This window comes from Odocoileus virginianus, chromosome 27, assembly GCF_023699985.2.
Source record: "Odocoileus virginianus isolate 20LAN1187 ecotype Illinois chromosome 27, Ovbor_1.2, whole genome shotgun sequence".
NCBI lineage: Eukaryota > Metazoa > Chordata > Mammalia > Artiodactyla > Cervidae > Odocoileus > Odocoileus virginianus.
Genome location: NC_069700.1, coordinates 1,276,334 through 1,298,058, shown reverse-complemented (window position 1 = coordinate 1,298,058; position 21,725 = coordinate 1,276,334). Strand labels below are relative to the sequence as shown.

The 21,725-nt window shown below is 51.8% G+C and overlaps 1 protein-coding gene across 6 annotated transcripts in view; it reads right to left on the bottom strand.

The window, feature by feature from the left end:
* FARS2 (phenylalanyl-tRNA synthetase 2, mitochondrial) overlaps positions 1-21,725 on the bottom strand; it is a 312,626-nt gene that overhangs the window by 208,186 nt on the left and 82,715 nt on the right. The window lies entirely within an intron of this gene.

The window sequence follows — 21,725 nt, the reverse complement described above, 5'->3', positions numbered from 1 at the left end:
TTTCTCACTCACTCTTCTCCTGTTCATCTAAGACCAGGAACCCCCCGCAGCATCCCGGGCAGTCCACTCAGACAAAAGTGTAAGTAATTTGCTAACTGTGTGGAAGTGAAATGGTTCATGGATCACACAGGGAATCTGTGATAGGAAAAAGCTGAAAGATCAAACTCCAGTATTTATAATTGCGTGATTATGTTTTATGAGTGAAGTGGCCCCCTTTGAAGCTGATTTGAAGATTCCTGGTCAAACTGTATTTTACAAAATAAGTATTCTTTCTGTAATGTTATAGATTATCCTTAAATAGTTCTCTCTTTAACTATGAAACATTTGAGGAGACTATGAAAGGGAATTTGGTTATCATAAGATACAACCTTACTTTACCATCAAACAAATTCTCCTTTCATTATATGGCTAATTTTTTTTTTCCTGTTACCAGCCAGGGGGGAAAAAAAGATCTAATTGACATGCTCTGAAATATTGAGTTAACTCTGACTACAGATGTGCAGTGTCTCACAGTTTAAGATTTCTATTTTGCAATGCACTGCAGGATGAGAAATACCACTTAGAAAAGCATCAGCTCTGATGCTGCTGACCCGAGGGTTTCCATGACACTGTAGCTCTTGAAAGAGTTTACCTTGCTGTGTTTGACATCACCCGGAAGTCCTGGGTTGCGAATACCCCTGCCTCCCTGCCAAGAATGGATAAGGTGCCCTCCCGGCCCTTCCAGCTCTGATGTTTGGTGACTGTAGGTTTTTACTGCTGGCCTCACTCTCTCTAGTGGCTCAGGCAGTGAAGGATCTGCCAGCAACGCAGGAGACCCGGGTTCGCTCCCTGGGGAGCGAAGATCCCCTGGAGAAGGAAATGGCACCCCACTCCAGTATTCTTGCCAGGGAAGTCACGTGGACAGAGGAGCCTGGTGGGGTATAGTTCTTGGGGTCACAAAGAGTCAGACACGACTTAGTGTCTAAAGGACAACAAAAATATAGAGAAATAAGCAAAGACAACTGCATAAAAAGCGGCATAGGAGAGAGAAGAGAATCCTAGTTTGCTGCTGCACCTGCGGACGGCATTTAGCTCGTCACGATCGCCCACTGCGGAGCGCTGACCTAGCCCCGCCACATTCCAATTACGGGCACCTCTGGGAGGCTTGACGAGCATCTCTTCTGATCACTGAAAAGTGAAAGTGTTAAGTCACCCAGGCTCCTCTGTCCCTGGGACTCTCCAGGCAGGAACACCGGAGTGGGCTTGCCACGCTCTCCTCCAGGGGATCTTCCTGCCCCAGCGATCGAGCCTGGGTCGACAGCCTAGCAGCACGATTCTCTAGCCTCTGAGCCACCAGCAGGGTGGGGCAGAGAGGGCTAAATCCTCTTATTCCATACCAGACAGTTAAAAGAGAGTCTGAAGTGGGAGAAATCAAGAAGTAGCAGCGTGGGTGTGTTACTTGGAGATGGAGCAGATCAGGAACCTGGCTGCCTCCGAGGGAGGAAGCGGGGACGCCGTGCGGAGGGGCAGAGGGTGGAGACGCTGGGGGTTGTCCTCATCCTGGTTCAGCTCTCTGACCCCTCAACTACACAGTCAATAAACTTTAATACAAAGAAAAATCTTCAAAAGTCAGAAGAAAATGAAGTGGTCTGGACTCTCCCATCACTCCACGCCTGAGGCCCAGCGGGTACAGATGCACGTGAGTCATGCCCAGACAGCCGCTCCGGGCCCACCGGCATGGGCAGCACACACTGGGCGCTTCCCCCTCACTCTCCTGTCCTGAAAGCCAGCCGGGTCACGGCAAACCAAAAGCACAAAAGAAGGACAAGTTCAAATAAAACTGTAGTTACAGCGATAGGAAAAGACCAGATACAAAGCGACATTTCAGAATACCGGGGGGTCAAATTAAAAAGCATAGCCCGGTTTTTTAGAGAGAAAGAATCTGAAATAAGTTGGAGGCAACCACTAGCAACTGTCTCTATCTAAAAACAGCTGTGAAAAGACCAGCGTTCTGAGCTAAAGGTTAATTAGCTTGCCTAAATTCAAATTTGCTTCTAAAGTATCCAAGAGCCATGGTTTCCAGAAACACAGAGAACTGATTTCTTCTTCTTGAAAGCAAAGCAGGTCTGAGGAACAGCTCAGACGACAGCCGGCGCAGGCGGCTCGCGTCCCTGCGGGCTGCTCTCATGGACCCGTTTCCAGCGGTTCTGTGAGCCTTCACGTGTGGAGCAATCAATGCATGAGTTTTACGAAGCAACACGTCCCGCTCAACGATTCCATTCAGTCAAATTAATATATGCGATCCTTTAATTTTTAATCTAACGCAGCTGAGGGAACAAAAGAATAAAAGCCACAGCCAGCGCCTCTGTTAAAATTTATCTTCGGGGCAGAACTGTGCCATTTATACAGGCATGGCGCTTCTCCCCACAACAGATAAATTTGTGCTTGCCTGAGCGAAGTTTCATTCTTCCCGCAATCAAACTGCTACCAGCATGTTTGCGAACACTATAAATCTGCCTGTGTTGATTCTTAAAATGAAAAATACCAAGGGAAACAAATAATCCTTTACTCCCTGCCATTCTCAGGAATAAGAAACCACAGACATTCTGACTAGGCAGAAGACACAGTGAAAATGTCCCCTGCTGACAGGCTCTGGGTGGAGCGGCAGCTTCAGCAGACCTGGTGGGTCACAGAACTGTCCCAGGCTGACAGGCATGATCCCCATGTGGAAAAGAAGATCCCCACGGTATGCTGCCGGTAACTCACAATTATTAGCAGTTGTTTGGGAGAGGGGAGAAATTCAGATCACATCCAGCTCTCTGCATTTGTGAGTTTCTGTGCATTTCAGACTACGGAGGGTGGTGGTCCAATCAGTCAAAGAGAGGGCAGGGCTCCAGGACCCCGGGCATCAGAGAGAGAGCTCCTGCTCGGCAGGGCTGCAGGACCCCGGGCAGGAAGGCCGGCTTTGCCCGCCTGGGCTCCCCGCCTCCCTGCACAGCCGCAGGTGCTATAGACACAGCAGGGCAAAGCAGTCTCCAGCGCGGGCAGCCCTCACTCACCACGCTCAGGAAGGATTACACCCAGGCAGACCCAAGGAGCGGCGAGGGGCTGAGTCGGGCCGAACCAGGGCCAAGGGAAGGGCCCCAGGCCCGGGGGTGGGCGCAGATGCACGAGCCGTGCCTGGGGCTGAGCGGCCCATACAGGGCGGCCGCGGGCAGAGGCCCCACGACAGCCACAGGGGGGCCACGGCAGAGCACCTGAGGCCCCCTGCGTCGTGACGCGGGGGCTCCGCTGGCGCCGGGGAGCCTTCAGCAGGCCGAGCTCAGTCTGCAGCGCAGACGAGCGCAAGAGGCTGGAGACGCTCACACCCGGAGGGAGAGGCCTGGAGGCCCTGAAAACCACGCCGTTCTCCCACTGCTCTCGGCGACACCCCCAGTGTCCGGTCTTCGCTGGGACGTCCACGCACGAGTGTTTTAAGTCTTTCTTTGACTCGGTTTCCACCCCCTCCCAGAGAAACAGGAAGGAAAACCATAGGCTTATTTCCACCTCTCAAATCCAACTCTCCAAGAATTTGATTCTGCTTATTTCAGGTCATTAAATTTTCATCACATCCAGGAACCGGGTGCTTCAAGGGATTAAAAAATAAATAAAAAACACACATACAGGCCCTGCTGTCAAGGAGCTCAGATCTAGAAGGTTAAACACAAAATCCTCAAATGATACCAGAAGGTAAACTCCGGGAAATAGGGCAGGAGAACCAGTCACAGTGCACTCCGCAACCAGCCCTGGGGAGCCGCAGAGGAGCCGCGCATGGTGGCCAGCCCTGCCCCGGACGCTGCGGACAGTGCAGGGGGACGGGGGTCAGGGCGGGGGGAGGCAGCTCCGGGGCCTGAGCGTCAGAGAGAGCCGTCGAGCCGACTGTGACGGCGCGGCCATACCTGGCGGGGGACACCGGCCGGCAGAGGGGGGCCTGGAGCTGTGAGCAGCCAGGGGAAGGGGGCTCGCGCCCACCCCCATGATCACGGGCGCAGGGAGGGAAGGGCGAGGACAGTGGTTCAAGGCTGGCTGGCAAAGCGGGTGTTCGCAGTCTGTAGGGCAGGGCGTGGGGGATCCCGGAGCCCTTAGGGTGTCACAACAGGAGCTTAAACCAGCGGCAGGAAGACTCGGGCCAGGGCGAGGGGGCCACCTCTGCCTCCCTGTCTCCCGTGCTGTGAGTCAGAACGCTGGCCGGGACACGGGGACGGACGGGGCAGGGAGCAGGACGAGGGCCACCCAGTCCTCACCGCTGGCCCTTGCTTCCGGCCGTGAGAGGCGGCCCCACGGCCCGGGGGTGGGGTGTCCACCGGTCATCGCAGGCCGGGGTCGGCTCTCCAGCCCTGCTGCCCGGGGGCCCTCCAATCACACAGAGGAGCTAGAGCCGACTCCACCTTCAAATGCCCGGCACACGGGCCATGGCGGGGCCGGAGGGCTGGCTGGGCTGTGCTCTGCGGTGCCCCGAGGGCCTGGGACAGTGGCTGGCATGATAGACATTTGCTCAATGAACAAAGCTGAGACTGTGAACAACCCTAAATGTCCTCTTAGGCTCTTCCTCTGATGGATGAGGACACGGAGGTGCCCAAGGATCCCCTGGAGCCAGGCAGCCCATTGGTCAGCGCTGAGACCACAGCCACCCCCGGTCTCCGGATGCTGAGGGTGAAGGTCTCGATACTGTCCCACGTGTCACCCCCGGTTTTCCACTTTTTCAATGCCTTATAATTGACAGCAATGAGGTTAGAAAGCAGCAGTTTACAGACCGAACCTCCGTGACATAGAACATTAAGGGTAACAAACACCAACAGGGAGCTGGAGGGGGAGACATTCTGATTTCAGGCCAATGAAAGGAGAGCAGCGTTCTGTGCTTCTACGGCTCCGCTGCCTAGAATTTCTGAGATTGCCTCCATCACTCTGCTTTGAAACTGCTCTGTAAACCACATCAGACGTTCCTCGACTACCACCCTCACCGCCGGGCCCTCCCTGCTGGCTCCCCAGAGACCAGCACGTACCCAAGCTTCAAAAACCTTCCCTGGGTACCCAATGTGTATATATTTTGAAAGGCAACAAATAGAGACTTGTATCACCTTTGGAGTGGCTTTTTGGAATCTTCTGCAGAGATTTAAAATCAAAAGGCTGCTTGGAAACCATCTGCAGAGTAAGGAACAAATAGCGAATAAGCACTAACCAAGAGAGTCTCCAGGGAAGACGGAGAAGGGGCCCTCTCGAGGACACCACCCTCTAAAGTATTTGTGATGTGGCTCCACAGCAGGCACTGCGAGAGGCTGGGGGGTGCTGGGCCGTGTCCTCGTGGTGCCCACAGCCTTGGGGAAGGGCTGAGTCAGGGACATAGTCACCATCGGTCCGTTGCCATGGTGACACGGATGCTCCTGAGGGCCAGTAAGTACACAGGTGCTTCAGGTATGTCCCATGGGGTCCTCTGCTAGGCCAGGCTGGTCCCAGCAGAAGAAAGGGCACGTGGGAGAACTGAGAGGTGGGGAAGCAGGAACACCAGGGGCCACGGGGATCGGGTGGGGGGCAGAGGGGCAGCCGGGTCCAGAGCCCAGCAGGACTTCACCCTCCAAGCACCGAAAACCCAAAGATTATGAAGAGATTATAATGATGAAGACCTAACTGTTAAAAGATCATCTCTCGAAAAACAGGTGTTTGTGCTTTCAGAACAGGACCAACCACTTGAAATAGAAGGATGGAAGCTAGGACATAAGGATGGTTAGCATAGCATTTAGGAGAGATGGCAGAAGACGCTGTCCAGGCAGCCGTGTAATGGAGGGCGTCCTTGGTAACCCCAAATAGCACTGACTAAGCCAACAGGCACACTTCTATGCCAAAAACAAACTAGGGAACGTGATGTTTCTAGAGACTGTATCGAAACTCAAAATGTGCTGAAAGAATCAACTGATGACTCAATTCCCAGTTTAGTGCATAAACTAAACAATAAAAACATCAAGGCTATCACAAGCTAATCACTCCTTCTGCCCAGACCCCCTTTGGCGCCCCCCAGCCCACACTAGCCTCTCGTCAACTGAACTGACAGACATCCTCAAAGGTCTCAGCCTACAGCCTAGAACACACTTTCCATGTATTTACAGCTAGGCTGCCCACGGGGGCTGAGAGCTCCTCGTGGAATTCCCACACACGTGTGCCCCCTGGGTCCGGGGGACATGCCCTGCACACTTGTCAAGTGACCAATTGGTAAGACAGAAAAGGGGATTTGGAAGTAATCTGTGGATTTGGGTTATAGAGATCTTTCACAATTAACTTCATTATATGTTAAGCAGAGCAAATCGTATCATACCAGTAGGAAAAAAGACCAAGGGATGTAAAAAAAAAAAAAAAAAAAACACACACACCATGAAACTCAACTGTGTTAAAGACGTCACGTCTCACAGGTGTCGGGGTATTTTCTCAAAGCTCACTGTGCCCAGAATATTGTGCTTTCCCTAAAAAAAGGGGGGGGGTCAGCTTTTGTCTCGCAGATATTATACTATAGACTGTGTTAATTAACTGTGTTTCCCACTTTCCTTTCACCATTAGGCAGCGAGAGCCAGATTTATGTCTCCTTACAGCAATGGAACAACAGACGGGTTCCAAATAGGAAAAGGAGTACGTCAAGGCTGTATATTGTCACCCTGCTTATTTAACTTACATGCAGAGTACATCATGAGAAATGCTGGGCTGGATGAAGCACAAGCTGGAATCAAGACTGCCGGGAGAAATATCAATAACCTCAGATATGCAGATGATACCACCCTTATGGCAGAAAGTGAAGAGGAACTAAAAAGCCTCTTGATGAAAGTGAAAGAGGAGAGTGGAAAAGTTGGTTTAAAGCTCAACATTCAGAAAACAAAGATCATGGCATCTGGTCCCATCACTTCATGGCAAATAGATGGGGAAACAGTGGAAACAGTATCAGACTTTATTTTTTAGGGCTCCAAAATCACTGCAGATGGTGATTGCAGCAATAAAATTAAAAGACGCTTACTCCTTGGAAGGAAAGTTATGACCAGCCTAGATAGCATATTAAAAAGCAGAGACATTACTTTGCCAACAAAGGTCTGTCTGTTCAAGGCTATGGTTTTTCCAGTGATCATGTATGAATGTGACAGTTGGACTGTAAAGAAAGCTGAGTGCAGAAGAATTGATGCTTTTGAACTGTGGTGTTGGAGAAGACTCTTGAGGGTCCCTTGGAATGCAAGGAGATCCAACCAGTCCATCCTAAGGGAGATCAGCCCCGAGTGTTCATTGGAAGTACTGATGCTGAAGCTGAAACTCCAATACTTTGGCCACGTGATGCAAAGAGCTGACTCACTGGAAAAGACCCTGATGCTGGGAGGGATTGGGGGCAGGAGGAGAAGGGAATGACAGAGGGTGAGATGGCTGGCTGGCATCACCGACTCAATGGACGTGAGTCTGAGTAAACTCCGGGAGTTGGTGATGGACAGGGAGGTCTGGCATCCTGCGGTTCACGGGGTCACAAAGAGTTGGACACGACTGAGCGACTGAACTGAAATGAACTGACAACAATGGAGACAAACGTGTGTTTCTCGGTCCCAACCCTAGCCCAGATTTCTCATTTTCCTAATCTTGTTTTCTTTTGCCTTCTTCTCCCTCGGATTTTTTACTAGATGCATCTCTTTCCATAAAAGTCACTATTGTCTCCCGGAGCCTTTGTAGAACTGTTATTAATAAATCTAAATAATCAAATAATTAGGCAAAGGATGCTTCAGCATCCCACAATTTACTCTGCTGTAGAACCTTTGGTCATAGTTTCTGAAACCAAGGCAGTTGACCCTTAGATAAGGTGATTTTCAACCACACCTACACAGAAGGGCCTCCCCATCGCCCATGAGAACAGCGGGGGCGGCGTGATGCAGGGCACGTCTGGCGCCTGCCTCCTCTGCCGCTTCCCCCGGCTCCTCCGCTCAGCGTGATGCCATCTCGTGCGTCTCGGGCCGTCAGCTCTGCTTCCTCCAGCCTCCAGAATCCATTTCCTCCCTGGATTTCTGCTGCCGCAGATGTAATTGACACTCTCACATTTCTCTCCAAGGGGACTGGAAGACACTCCCAGCCAACTCACTGCCTCCCATCCCCGCTCCGTCCAATCCACCTTTCAGTCCAGATGTGGAGAATCTGCACCAAAATGTGTTCCTTCATCCACGCGGTGGTATCTACTGAAGTGTCACTCACTCAGTCGTGTCCGACTTTTTGCGACCCCGTGGACTGTAGCCCACCAGGCTCCTCCATCCATGGGATTCTCCAGGCGAGAGTACTGCAGTGGGCTGCCATTTCCTCCTCCAGGGGATCTTCCCGACCTGGGGACTGAACCGGGGTTTTCAGCATTGCAGGTGGATTCTTTCCCGTCTGAGCCGCCAGGGGAGACCAAATGTCTGCTGAGAACCTGCTGAAGGTGAGGCGCGTGTGAAGCAGGGCAGCCAAGAGGTAAAGAATCAACTGCTCAGGAACAGCGTGGAGGCACCGTGCGACCCGACCTCTGCCCGGAGGCCATGCAAGCGCCAGGAGCCCTGGAAGGTGCGCGCGGCACCTCGGGGCTTCCTGCAGGGGCGTCTGCAGGGGAGAGTGGGGCGAGCAGGCGCCGGAGGGGCAGCCAAGGCCGGTCAGGAAGGACCTGAGGGGCCACCAAGTTCTCCGAGTAACCTGTTTGGGAACCCCCAGCGTCCCTGTCCGCCCCATGGCCCTGTCTACCCTCCCGACCACTCCGTTTCCAATCCTGCACCACCCCGTGCCTGCGCCTCAGGGACGCCGGGCACCTGGGCCCTCGACCTGAGCGGAACCGCCCTGATTCCATCACAGACACCTGTGCCCGCTGAAAACCTGCAGCGCATCTGCTCAATACCTGTGACGCTGCAGCCGCTAACCAGGACCAACGCACAGTGGTTCCTACCCTCAAGGAGGTTAGGGTCTCAGGGAGAAACTGGCAAGCTGAATAACCATCACACAGACTCCGAATAAACTCCACACACAGTGGATTCCACTGCATTAATCGTGGACAGTGTCAGCCTTCACTTGGCTTCTCTTAATTCTAAGAAAAATCTAGCAGGAATGTGTAGCTCATAGGAGCCCGATGCCATGGAGACAGAAGTGGTCCACACCCCCAAACACAGGGCCAGGGTTGCAGGGTGACGAGGGCCCACTAGCCATTTCTCCACGAATCATAAAAGAAAACGGGGAGCTCGAGAGCCCCAATTCTTACGACAGTTCAAGAATCATCACACTGACTTCCTTGAGAATTAAATACGAAGCAGAGCGTGTTTTGTGGAGACAGGAATAATTGAATTTTCATGAAACGCAATGTAATGTTTGTTCATTCTATGTAAACACATACAGATTGCGAGTGAGGCTAGATTAATTCCTTCAAAGCACACCGGATTTCCACAAACATAATGAGGCTGCCTCTGGTAATAAAGCCTTAGCAGTCAACGTCTGAAGACATTTTCATTTATTTCACCATACCTGAAGTGGCAGGATAAAAACCAGATGAAAACACCGGACTTTTATATGTAAATTAATCCAAAAGTAACTTTTCTAGGAAACAGACAAAAAGCTCAGAATGAAAGTAAACTCTGAATGCAGATCTAGGAACAGCAGTGACCCAGAAAGTTCTGACGGCACCTCCAATCACACTGAAAATACGACGTGACTGTCGGGGAGCAAAGCTCGTCCCAAGGCCTTCCTGAAGGGGAGCTGTGGCAGGCAAAGCGAGGGAAGTGTCCCGACCACCTTCGCGGAGAACCCCTGGGAGCTTTTCAGAAAAGTGCAGAAAAGGTGGGAGAGGCAGCCGGAGAAGACCCGCGGAGTGACGGCTCGAACGAGTCCACGCCCACACTGGAAACCCCTGGACCCCCAGGGAAGCCCCACGTCCGTTTCTAGAGACGGATCCCGCAGAGAGACTGGTGCACGGAACACGACGCGTCCACGGGGATTCACCGAAACGCCGCCGTGGGCAGCAAGCTCAGAAACAACACAGAAAGCCTTCAGCTTAGCACTGGTGGCACCGGGTAAATACGGTATGGCTCACACACGTGGTGGAGACAGACTCTCCAACATACAGAGACCTCCAGAAGGTTACTGACATGGGAAAACAAAAAAAGATGTAAAAAAATATAGTATAGTACGCCACTTTTATTAAGCATGAAAGAAAAAGAACAGCCATTTGCATCTGCATTAAACACTGGGAGAACCTGGGAATCCCCTGCTGGTCCAGTGTGGGGACTCAGTGCTTCCACTGCCCAGGGTCCGGGTTCAATCCCTGCTCAGGGAACTAAGATCCCACATGCCTCAAGGTGTGGCCAGAAAAAAACCAAAAAGAAACTAGAAGGATCCAAATAGAAAAAGGAAAAAAAAAAAAAAAACTGAAGTCAGCAGAAGAGAGGATACACACAGAGGCACACACAAGCGGGGAAGCGACCTGGAAATAAGTTCACATCGTAGATGGATGATTGTCTCCTGCTCATCTTCCCCTCACGCCCTGAGGACGTCCCCTGGCCGAGTGACCCGAGTCTGAAGCCCACGCTCCCTAACCTGTAAGGCAAGGTCATCGCCCCCAGACCCCTCTGGACCCACCGCCCACATCTTCCCCCCAGTCACACCGCAGGGCTGTCCTCAGAGATCCCCCCCTTCAGAAGCCCCGTGCCCTGCCGCCCTCTGCAAGAAGGCCTGACCTGTCAATGTCCTGGGCAGCCTTCAGCATCAAGGTCGGACGGCAGCTCTGAGGGGTACGGGACCCCCGACAGCCCTGGCTGCCAACCCCCCGTCCCCGGCCTATGACCCTCCTGGTTCGGGGTCTGCATGGGACTGGAGCCCTCATTAGACCACTCGTTCTCTGAAGCCAGGGGCGCTGTCTTATCCATCTACACTTGCCAAGCATCTAGCTCCCAACAGGTGCTCCCTGCCTCCCTGGCCCTTTCCTCAAAAACTAGTGATGCATGCTTCGCCCTCCTGGGGAACAAGTGCCTTCGCCTAATGAATTCTGCTTGTCTGAGTAAGGTCCTCAGGGCGACGGGGTTACTAGTCATGAATGGGTCCCGACCCTCACGCAGACCTGCGTCTGGTTCTCTACCGCACGCTCCTCAAACCGCCTCATCACATGAGCCTCAGCCCTCCTGGGCAAGGGCAGGGGGCCAGGTGACACCAGTGGTCCCTAACCTTGCCAAGTCACGGAGGCCTGGGAGCATCTGGTGTCTTCCTCTGCACCCACCCCAAAAAGAAACCGCCCTTACACAAGCGGCTGCAGATGCCAACAGGCGACTTCAGGAGCTGCACGGAGTGAATGATGCCTGGAATCATCTCCAACTTAACTACTCTCCGAAAGATGGAAGGCTTAAGGTAAGAGAAGAAACAATCTAACACTCTTTGATCATTTACCGAACACCAGACATGTGGCTGGGGCTTCCCAGGTGGCTCAGTGGGTAAACAATCTGCCTGCCAGTACAAGAGACACAGGAGACATGGGTTCAGTCCCTGGGTCAGGAAGATCCCCTGGAGGAGGGAATGACTACCCACTCCAGCATCTCGCCTGGAGAATCCCATGGACAGAGGAGCCTGGCGGGCTACAGTCCATGGGTCGCAAAGAGGCGGACGTGACTGAGCGACTGAGCCCAAGACACTGGGCTGAGCAGGTCATGCCCATGGACTCATCTGTTCTCCGTCCCAGACCAGGGTGGTGCATGCTGGTATTCTCATCTTCTCACTCAGGCCCTGGGACTCAGGAGTGGTAAGGGATGAATGGATTTGTCAGTGACGGTCCCTCTGTCTGGTCTGAAGCTCCCGGTGTTTTCTGCAGGGACACGTACACCCTCCCCGCAGTGGTCGACGGAAGGGTTGGCCGCAGCCAGGAGGCCCCAGAAGGAAGGATTCTTTTCTGCTCCCCTGGGTCCTCTCCACGCTACTCTTCCAGCACCACCAAGACAGGACCCAGGAGGGACGTGCAACCAATGAGACGCTCCCACCCAGGCCCCTCCATGGCTGGCACGGAAATCACCAGCCACGGCCAAGGAGGACAGGCCCTGATGGCGCGAACCAGTGACAGGGCCACAGACCTGGAGAAAGGACGAGCCCAAGGACCCCTTCAGGTCTGGCCTTGGAGGCGCAGGTCTCTGTACCCCAGGATCCCGTGGACCCCCTCCTGCACGCGGTCATGCCACTCCTCGTCGGGAAGCAGACAGCCCTGGGCACAGGGAGGACGCGGGGAGGTCCGCCAAGGGGAGCCTGAGCCGCCGTCTGGAGCCCCCAGCGCGTGCGTGTCCTCTCGGAGGGAATCCAGGCTCCGTAGGGCTGGCGGCTGACAGCATCCAGAAGAGCTCTCTCTAAAACAGGAGTAAGATGTCAGCTCTTTAACCTCCAAGGAGATCTGCCTCCTCTTCAAACCTCCAAGACGCAGAGGGGAGCTATGCTGGTTACTAACGTAACCGAAGGTACCAAAGCGGGGGCGGCGGGGAGAGTGAGCCCTGGAACCCCTGCGGTGCTCTGGGGGGCACACGTGAGCACCCCGGAGGTCTGGGTGTCGACGAAGCCCGGGAAAGCTGCAAGCAGGACCCTGCCCCCGAGAGGGTGCCCTCTTCAGCACACTGAGGTCGGGCCCTGGGCGCACGGACCCGGAGGGGACCCCCAGACCCGCTGCCTGGAGGAAGGGCCCCTCCCTCCCCCTGGCGCTGTCACACTCCCTCTAGACTGTGCACCCATCTCCTGCCGCTGAAGATGCATTTCTTGGACTCACTCTCCACAGCGATTCAATCTTTCAATCGCGTGCTCCCCCAAGGTGAGGTGGAAGGTCCTTGTCTTGCCCTCCGCGCCCTTCCAGGGCGGACCTCGGCCTCCACGTGACCCCGGCCCCGGTTCTCCCAGCGCTCCGCGCTCATCTGTCTCTACAGAACCTGCAGTGTGGCTGCCCACCCTGCATGTCCCGCACAGGCCCGACTCTTTGCCCGGAAAAGTCCGCTACTCCCTACGCCATCATGGAGCCTGCTCCTCTTCCCGGCTCAGGGCCGGCGTCACGGCCCCGGGGAAGCCTTGCCTGTCTCTCGAGGAACCTCCCCTCCTCCGACTGTCATCACAGCCCCAGGGACACAGCTTGCGACCTGCCATCCCCGCCACTGGATGGGGCGCCCCTCGGAGGTGGAAACCCCTGTGTCTGCAGCCCCTTGCGTGGCGCCTGCCAGGCCGATACTTCACAAACGTGTGTTGAAGGAGCAGACGGAGAAGGGACAGGCTGATCTAATACCTGGAAGCATCCAATAATGGGTTTTGAGAGCTTTCCCTTCCTAATGCCTTCAAAACCCACAAACCCTCCATTTCTAGGACTCTGTAGACAAATAGCCTGAAATATCAAATGAACGTGCTAAATTATGAATGTTGATATTGGCTGCTTCCCTTCACATTGAAGGCACTCCTCAAGGTAAAACTGAAGAAGCATTATGTTACTGTGCTTTGTCATTACTGCCCCGAACTACACTGCTGCAGGCCTCCTGGTTCACAGTCACCCCAGCAGCCGATGGACAAGCATCACTCCAGGTGTCCTGGGGACGCGCCCGACAGAAGGGACCTTCTCCTGGCAGGACTCTGAGTCCCGTAGGCCTGGGCTCTGCTCACTCGCCCAGCTCAGAGACACTCTCCACTAGACACACGGCTTTTCCAGCTCCCTCCGTCCCACACTTCGCTGGGCATCGAGGCTTCTTTTTCCTGTGTTTTGCTGTTAAGCCGCTCAGTCGTGTCCAACTCTTTGCACATGCACGGACTGTAGCTGGCCAGACTCCTCCGTCCATGGAATTTCCCAGGTTAGAGGATTGGAGTGGGTTGCCATGTCCTTTCCCCCCTTTATCCTATAAAACCCTTAATGATATAAGCATTCTAAGTCACACGATCTGAGAGATGCTACACTTGGCCAACTCCTGAATTACGTCCATTAAAAACACAATTTGAGAACCTGTTTTGCCTAACGATGTCACTTCCTTTTATCCACGGGCAGGACGGTATGGCTGCTGCACGAAGACACTGCTTCCAGCCTAAAATGCAGAAACGAATCTTGAAAAAATTACTTAGCAGATTGTGTTTATCCCCACGGTGCCATAAATAATTCCTAAACTTCCAAATTGCCTCTTTGCAGGGGAGAAAATGAAACTGCGCCGTCGAGTAGCAGCACATCACGGCCTGCCTACAAAGCCGCAGCGACTCTAGGAAGCAAGGGGCTCATAAATAGTTTAAATAAAATTCAATTAGACGAGCATCCTTCTTAAAATTTTTTTGACAGTCTTAGAGAGTTTCTTTAAGGGGTCTGGGGAAGAGACCTGATTAACCAACCAGAGATACCAAAAGCCAGTGCTATGCAATTTTCAATTCTTGTTGTTTAGTCACTAAGTTCTGTCCGACTCTTTGCGACCCCACGGACTGCAGTGCACCAGGCTTCCCTGTCCTTCATTATCTCCCGGGAGTTTGCTCAAACTCATGTTCATTGAGTGGTTGATGCCATCTAACCATTTCATCCTCTGTCACCTCCTTCTCCTTCTGCCTTCAATCTTTCCCAGCATCAGGGTCTTTTCCAATGAGCTGGCTCTTGGCATCAGGTAGCCAAAATATTGAAGTTTCAAGTTTAGCATCAGTCCTTCTAGTGAATATTCAGGGTTGATTCCCTTTAAATGGTCTGGTTTGATCCCCTTGCTGTCCAAGGGACTCTCAAGAGTCTCTCCAACACTACAGTTTGAAATCATCAGTCCTTCAGTGCAGTTTTCCACGTGGTGTTTTAAAACAAAACACATTGCCCTGTGCGGTGTATTAATAACACACATCTCAGGCTTGTTTCAGGGTCAAAGTTATTAAAGTGAATGGCACAGTCGTGTCTGACTCTTTGCAATCCCATCGACTGTAGCCTGCCCGGCTCCTCTGTCCATGAGATTCTCCAGGCAAGAGGACTGGAGTGGGTTGCCATTTCCTTCTCCAGGGGATCTTCCTGTCCCAGGGATCGAATCTGGGTCTCCTGCATTGCAGGCAGATTCTTTACCACTGAGCCACTAGGGGAGCCAACTGGCTTGTTTAGGAAACCAAATAACGGCATCCAAGAGCTGAAAGGAAATCTGGAGGTTATATCATCTAAGACCCTTATTTTACAGATGAAGAAACTGAGACCCTCAGGACTGGCCCAAGATTTCCAGCACAGTATACGGCACGGCCTCAAAATGTTTGAAAATAGAAAATTAAGTCCGCATTGATGGTAGGACAACTGCTTTATATCAGCTAAATATCCAAGACCTTAGATGATGAAAATAAGACACAGGGCAGAATCTCTGCTTTCCAGAAGTCTCCTATGGATAGAAATGATGCCACAGATGGTATGTAACATACACTACAGCTGCAAAAACATCAGAAACATATATACAAACTACAGCTTGAATCAAGCTACCAAAATATTTGCTTTTGTTACAATAGTAGAAATATTGGAAGGATGGCATGGATTCTAAGCAGGATCAGGAAGAACTGCAAAACATACAAGGAAAGAAATCAAATTCTGCGCAAACGGTATAACTGGGGTGCTCAAGCAAGCTCTAAGCTGTGTCTCCTAGTCAAACAAGGTGTCCCAGAATCTGCCTTCCAAATGCCAGAACTGTCACAGAGGGCGGGACCAAGCCTGACAGCATTAGGAGAGAGAAGGAAGATGCTTGAATGTCATTCAGTATTCAGAACCCCCACATGGAAAATATGAATGATACAGCAATAATATCAGAGACTTAAACCACTGGCATCAAGTATGACAACCAGAAGGGTTATCTTAACAGAACTTGTCAGCTTACACCCACTCACATTCCCTGATGAAGTGACTTTTTGGGAGAATGACGTTATAGAAATAAACTTAAAGCTACTCAGGTAAAAACTACAGATGTTCCATTTATGAGAGAGCAACTTAAAGAAAGAAAGAAAAGCCACAACCTAGAGAATATAATTGTAATGTATAAAAGTGGCAAATAATTAGCCTTCAAAATAAATGAATTCCTACCACTCAGTTAAAAACAAAGAGAAAAATGAGCCCCACCCAAAATGAGCAAAAGGAGAACTGTGCGTGTCGAATAAACATGTTAAAATGTGACCCACCTCAGTGGCAGCTGCATGTAAACGAGACCACAGCGAGAGACTATTCTGAACTCACCAGCCTGGCCAAATAAGCCGAACGAAGTCAGACGCTAGAGAGGCCGTGGACCAACGGGAACGTCTGTGGAAATCGGCCCGACTCCTCTGGCAAACCACCGGGAGACACCGGCAGAGCTCAGGCACTGAGGCCTTCCCTGGCGGCTCAGCGGTAAAGAAAGTGCCCGCGACGTAGGAGCTGCAGGGAGACGCAGGTTCAACTCCTGGGCCCCGAAGACCCCCAGGAGAAGGACATAGCCACCCACTCCAGGATTCCTGTCTGGAGAGTCCCATGGACAGGAGAGTCTGGCGGCCTGCAGTCCATGGGGTTGCAAAGAGCAGGGCACTGCTGAAGCGGCTTAGCATGCACACGAGATGTTCAGAAGTGCTGACTCAGCAATTCCACAGCTAAATAAAACATCACTCTAAGAAACTCTTAGTCCTATACATGCAAGATATACAAAAAAACGCGCACAAGTAGCATTTGAAGCAGCAAAAAAAAAAAAAAATTGTAAACAGTCAAATGTCCCTTAAACAGATGAACAAACTACGGCACATTCACCCACTAGAACTTGAGCATCGAAAAATGAATGAGCTGAAACTCCACAGAGGACAACAGAGATGAGCCTCACAGCACCGCGTGGAGAACTGCAGGAAAGGACAGGCAGCGTGATTCCACGTGTTAAAGCACAAAAGCCGGGGAAAGTTCACTTGTTTACGAAATGCATAGAAAATTAAGGTGACAACACAAATTCAGAACAGTGAATGCTCATGGGGCGGGGGAAGCGCTAACAGGGAGGGGACACACGGGGGCTCCCACCTGTATGGTGTCCCAACTCTTCAGCTGAGTGACGGACCCTGGGCTGGCTGATACAGCAAATAACTAGCAGACAGAGAGACAGAGACGAGAGCGGGGCAGATAAAGTATCAGAAGGAAGTCTTTCAGTAAAGGATAACTTTAAGGAAGAAATTATTTTTTAATTAGGGAGACTTGAGCACGTCAGGGCAAAGAGTAAAGAATGAAGAGAGGAAGAGCAAAGTCGGACTCACACGTCCCGATTTCAAAAGTTACTGCAACGCCAAAGGCATCAAAACAGTGCAAACATCAGACTTCCCTGGTGGCCCAGCGGTTGAGAATCCACCTGCCGATGCAGGAGACACGGCGGCACGTCCGCTCGCGTCCTACACGGGCCCGGACGGTCTTGATCTGCGCCACCTGGGAGCTCACCAGCTTAGATCGGTGACACTGCGTGATATAGCTGTGTGCAGGAGCTTAGAGACTGTCGCCAGGGAGAGGGATAGACGGAGAACAGGGTCTCACCTAGACAGTGACAGAAGCATCAGGTGTGTCAACTGCACGTCCAGGCAAAGATCAAGGACATGACCCCTGTGAGCAGGAAGCTTCCTTATGCTGGGATGCTCACGCCACACTGCAGAGCAGACCACAGTGAGTGGAGGTCCCCTTCTACCCTGCGTGTAACCAGGACGAGGGCTTGGCACTGTCTTCCCCAGCTCCGCCCACTGCACCTCTGTTACAGACACGCGCCACGTGGCACTCTAACCGTTTATGCTTATGTGGCACTCTAACCGTTTATGCTTATGCCTGGGTGTGCTGCGTTGTTTTCAACGGCCAGGACGATGCTTTTTTTGCTTTTCTACAGCCTTAGAAGTAATTCAAGAGATATTTGACAAACAAATGAACAAAAGAATGATTGTTTAAAACTAGAAACCGTTCATGTGCATATTTATAAGGTTTTTCCCCCCAAAGAGTCAAGTTTTAAATTTTAATGAAGAGGTAAAGAAAGTGGTTCCATTTCCTAAAAAGTTATTTCCCAGGATGGAGCCTTTCCTCCCTGGCCTGTGTACAATCTTCTAAATTTTTCAATAAATGGTAAATTCCTTCCAGGCATGATGACAGCCCACGGTCGCCCAGTGATGTTTTCTGTCTTCCTGATCCGTATAGTACCTGGAAAGACGGCGGCCTGAGTCAGCCCAAAGGGAGAGAAGTGTGTAGAATTTGGAGACGTGACTCACTGCTGTCTTCAAAACGTCTCCTCAAGGGAAAAACAATCAAGTCATCAGGACAGCAGTTGCCGCCCACATCACAATTACCAGATCTCAGTGGTTGGAGAGCGATGCTGAAGGCGCCGTAACTTAAGGGAGAAGAAATAAAATTCTCTCAGCTATCCAGAAGAGCCTTATCTTGTTCTGTGCGCAAAAACACACATATGCCACAGTCAACTTAAATGTGTCATAAAGTGTTTTCACTGCCTGTTCAAATTAGCGATCTAATCTTTTGCCTTTAATTAAATGCACTTGATCACAGAGGTAACCCACATGGGGGCAGGGTCCCGCAGCAAGGGTGATAAATAACCACAGAACAAACAGCTTTGTTTGCTGTTGTTTCTGTTGGTTCCAGCTCTTCATTCCATGTGCAGCAGAATCATTTATTTGGAAGGACTTCTAGCCACTTCAAAATCATACAATTTACTACTCAGGTAGCAGATATAGTAACTGACTGTTGTCCGAAAGATCTGGGCAAGGGGTGCTGCCAGCCATTCTGATCACCTTTCGGAGGCTCCAGAGAGGGAGAGTAACAGCAACCACCCAGAGCTTTGCAGGCAAGGTCAAACGGAAGCAAGCCTCCAGGGCGTTTCGTGAGCTGCTGGCACACAGTCGGGGCTCAGCCGACACCGGCTCGTGTCACTGCCCCGTCAACCTCTTCGGTCACCATGTATTTCAGCATTAAGCAGCACCTCAAGGAAAGCTATGACCAACCTGGACAGCATTTTACAAAGCAGAGACATCACTTTGCCGACAAAGGCCTGTATAGCCAAAGCTGTGGTCTTCCTAGTAGTCATGTACGGATACAAAAGTTGGGCCATAAAGAAGGCCAAGCGCTGAAGAATTGATGCTCTTGACTTGTGGTGCTGGAGAAGACTCTTGAGAGTCCCCTGGACTGCAAGGAGATCAAACCCGTCCATCCTAAAGGAAATCAACCCTGAATATTCATTGGAAGGACAGATGCTGAAGCTGAAGCTCCAATACTTTGGCCACCTGATGCGAAGAGCTGATTCACTGGAAAAGACCGTGATGCTGGGAAAGATTGAAGGCGGGAGGAGAAGGGGACGGAAGAGGATGAGATGGTTGGATGGCATCACCAACTTGATGGACATGGGTTTGAGCAAGCTCTAGGAGATAATGAAGGACAGAGAAGCCTGGCGTGCTGCAGTCCATGGGGTTGCAAAGAGTCAGACAAGGTTTAGCGACTGAACAGCTGTAAGAACCATGAAGATGGAGACTATAATGACTGATTCTAACATCGCTTGGAACTTCTATTTTTAAAAGTCAGTGGGGTGCGGGCGCAGGGGGGCGGGGGCTGGCGGTGGGAAATGCAAGAGGAAAGGCAATAAGAATGGCCAAGTGAGGGGAGGCAATGTGACCAGAGCCAGCCAGCGCTCTGCTGCGCCAGGGGACTCAGAACAGAGAGCTGGCGGCGCGTGCGCCCGCAGTCTGTGTTTAGTGGCCGCCTGGCACGCAGTCTAAGGATTACGACTACAGACGTCAAAACACACGCCCATCTGACAACACGGAGCAGAGCTCTGGCGTGACAACTTCAAGTTCAAACAGAAAAGCCCACACAGAATTTCTTTTATAAAAGCACCTCTTCTTCCTCTTCTTCGGTCTCTCTCTCTCTCTCACAAGGTATTTAAATTTTATGTGTACATGTCCCAACAACCGAAAGCACCTCCCACCACCCTGTGACTCTATCAGACACATGTGCATCTCAGGGGTCTTCTTTTTTTTTGTTTCTTTTTCTACTTCGCCATGTCCTCCAAGGATTACCTGACAGGGCTGATCTAACTGCAGAACAGCAGCGTCATTAATGTACAGTGATGACTTGGGAACCTGTTTCAGGGACTATATTCAGCCAATTACTGTGTGAATAAACCTCATAAGAACCTATCAAGGATACTGGCAACGCACGAGGAAGAGACGACTGACTCAGGAAGCAACAGCTGATTCGTAACTAACCCTCCCTGATTTGCGTCCTGAGCGCTGGTCCCGGACACCAGGTGCCCCTGGGAGGAAGCCTAGGATCCAGCAAATCTTTTGTCTAAAAAATAAAGCAAAACAAAGGCACCTTTTTCTGTTTTTTGAAGTTAGTTCCTACTCAAGAAGAGATAACAGCTCACATATTTGCTCCCACTGTTTTGTGCTTTCTATTAAGATGTGTATCTTTGATTCTCATGTTTCTTACCACCCTCAGTCTTCCTCCCTCTAAAGTTATTCACTCCATCTAGCATCACGGATACTAAGATCACAGAGGAAATCGAGTTCTATTTGACCAGAAACTGTCTCTATGCCACGCTGGACAGCCTCTGTTTAAACATTTCTAACTAAGGGGGCTCTCTGTTAATAAGTGGCTCTCACCATCTGGAAAAAAACAAAACAAAACAAAACCTGTTCAATAACGTCAGAGATGCACCTTTACTGGCTACGTGCCAGAGCCTGTGCTCAGCTCGCCTCCTCGAACCATCAGAAAGAAACTTGGAGGGAGGCGTCTCTGCACTCGTTTAGCTCTGACAAACAGAGACTGGCGGGGTTAGACAAGCTGCTGACGAAGACACAGCTGTCCAGACAGCACTCCTGCCGCTCCAGACACTTGGCCCCGCCTCCCCACGTTCACTCACCGGCCCTCCTCTGCACCTCTCTGCTCCCTCCTCTCCACGAATGACCTTCAAACGTTGGAGAACCATCCGAGAAGCGTGTGGCCCCGAGCTGGGCTCTCCCGTGAGCCTTGCTGGGCTGAGTGGAGAGGAACCCCGGAGCTGGCTGGGTCTGAGCCCAGGCCGGGCCCCACGGCCCAGGCCAGGCAGCGCCGATTCCCCGTCTCCTGTCTCCCTCCACCCTCATTCTCTCACCCCTGGACCTTAACCCAGGGTCCATCCTCACTTCTGAGTCCCCAAGAGGGACCACTCCCCTCCGGTCTGCTGCCGCAGGAGGCCAGTGACCAGCCTGAGCCAGAGCCGCCTCACTCCCCGGCCACACAGGGCATGTCCTTCCACATGGGGAGGGGGCCTGGGGGGGCGGTGGAGACATCAGCATCAGCTCCCCCTCCTCCTCCTGCTCACACAGGGACCCTCCTACCCTGATGCCCAATCTTAGCCAGCTTCCCCTGGGGGACTCACAACGTGATAAAGTACTTTTAAACTTAAATTCTGACCATGACTTAAAAAAAAAAAATTCACAGCTCTGAAATTAAGTTTAGAAATAATTTTTTTTTGGGGGGTGGGGGAGGTTGGACCTTGTGGCTTGTGAGATCCTAGTTCCCTGACCCGAGGCTCTTGGCAGTGAGGGCAGAGTCCTAACTATTGGACCCCTGGAGAATTCCTAGAAATAATCATTTTCATGAAACAATGGCCCTACAAAGAGCTGGAAAGATCCTTCTCAAGTTCCTATAGTCCAGGGGGAATTTCATCAGAGCCCCCATTTTCCACTCCCCCCCGCATCGGGTGGTCCAGCCAACAGTGAGGGTCGAGGACAAACCAGCAGACACGACAGAC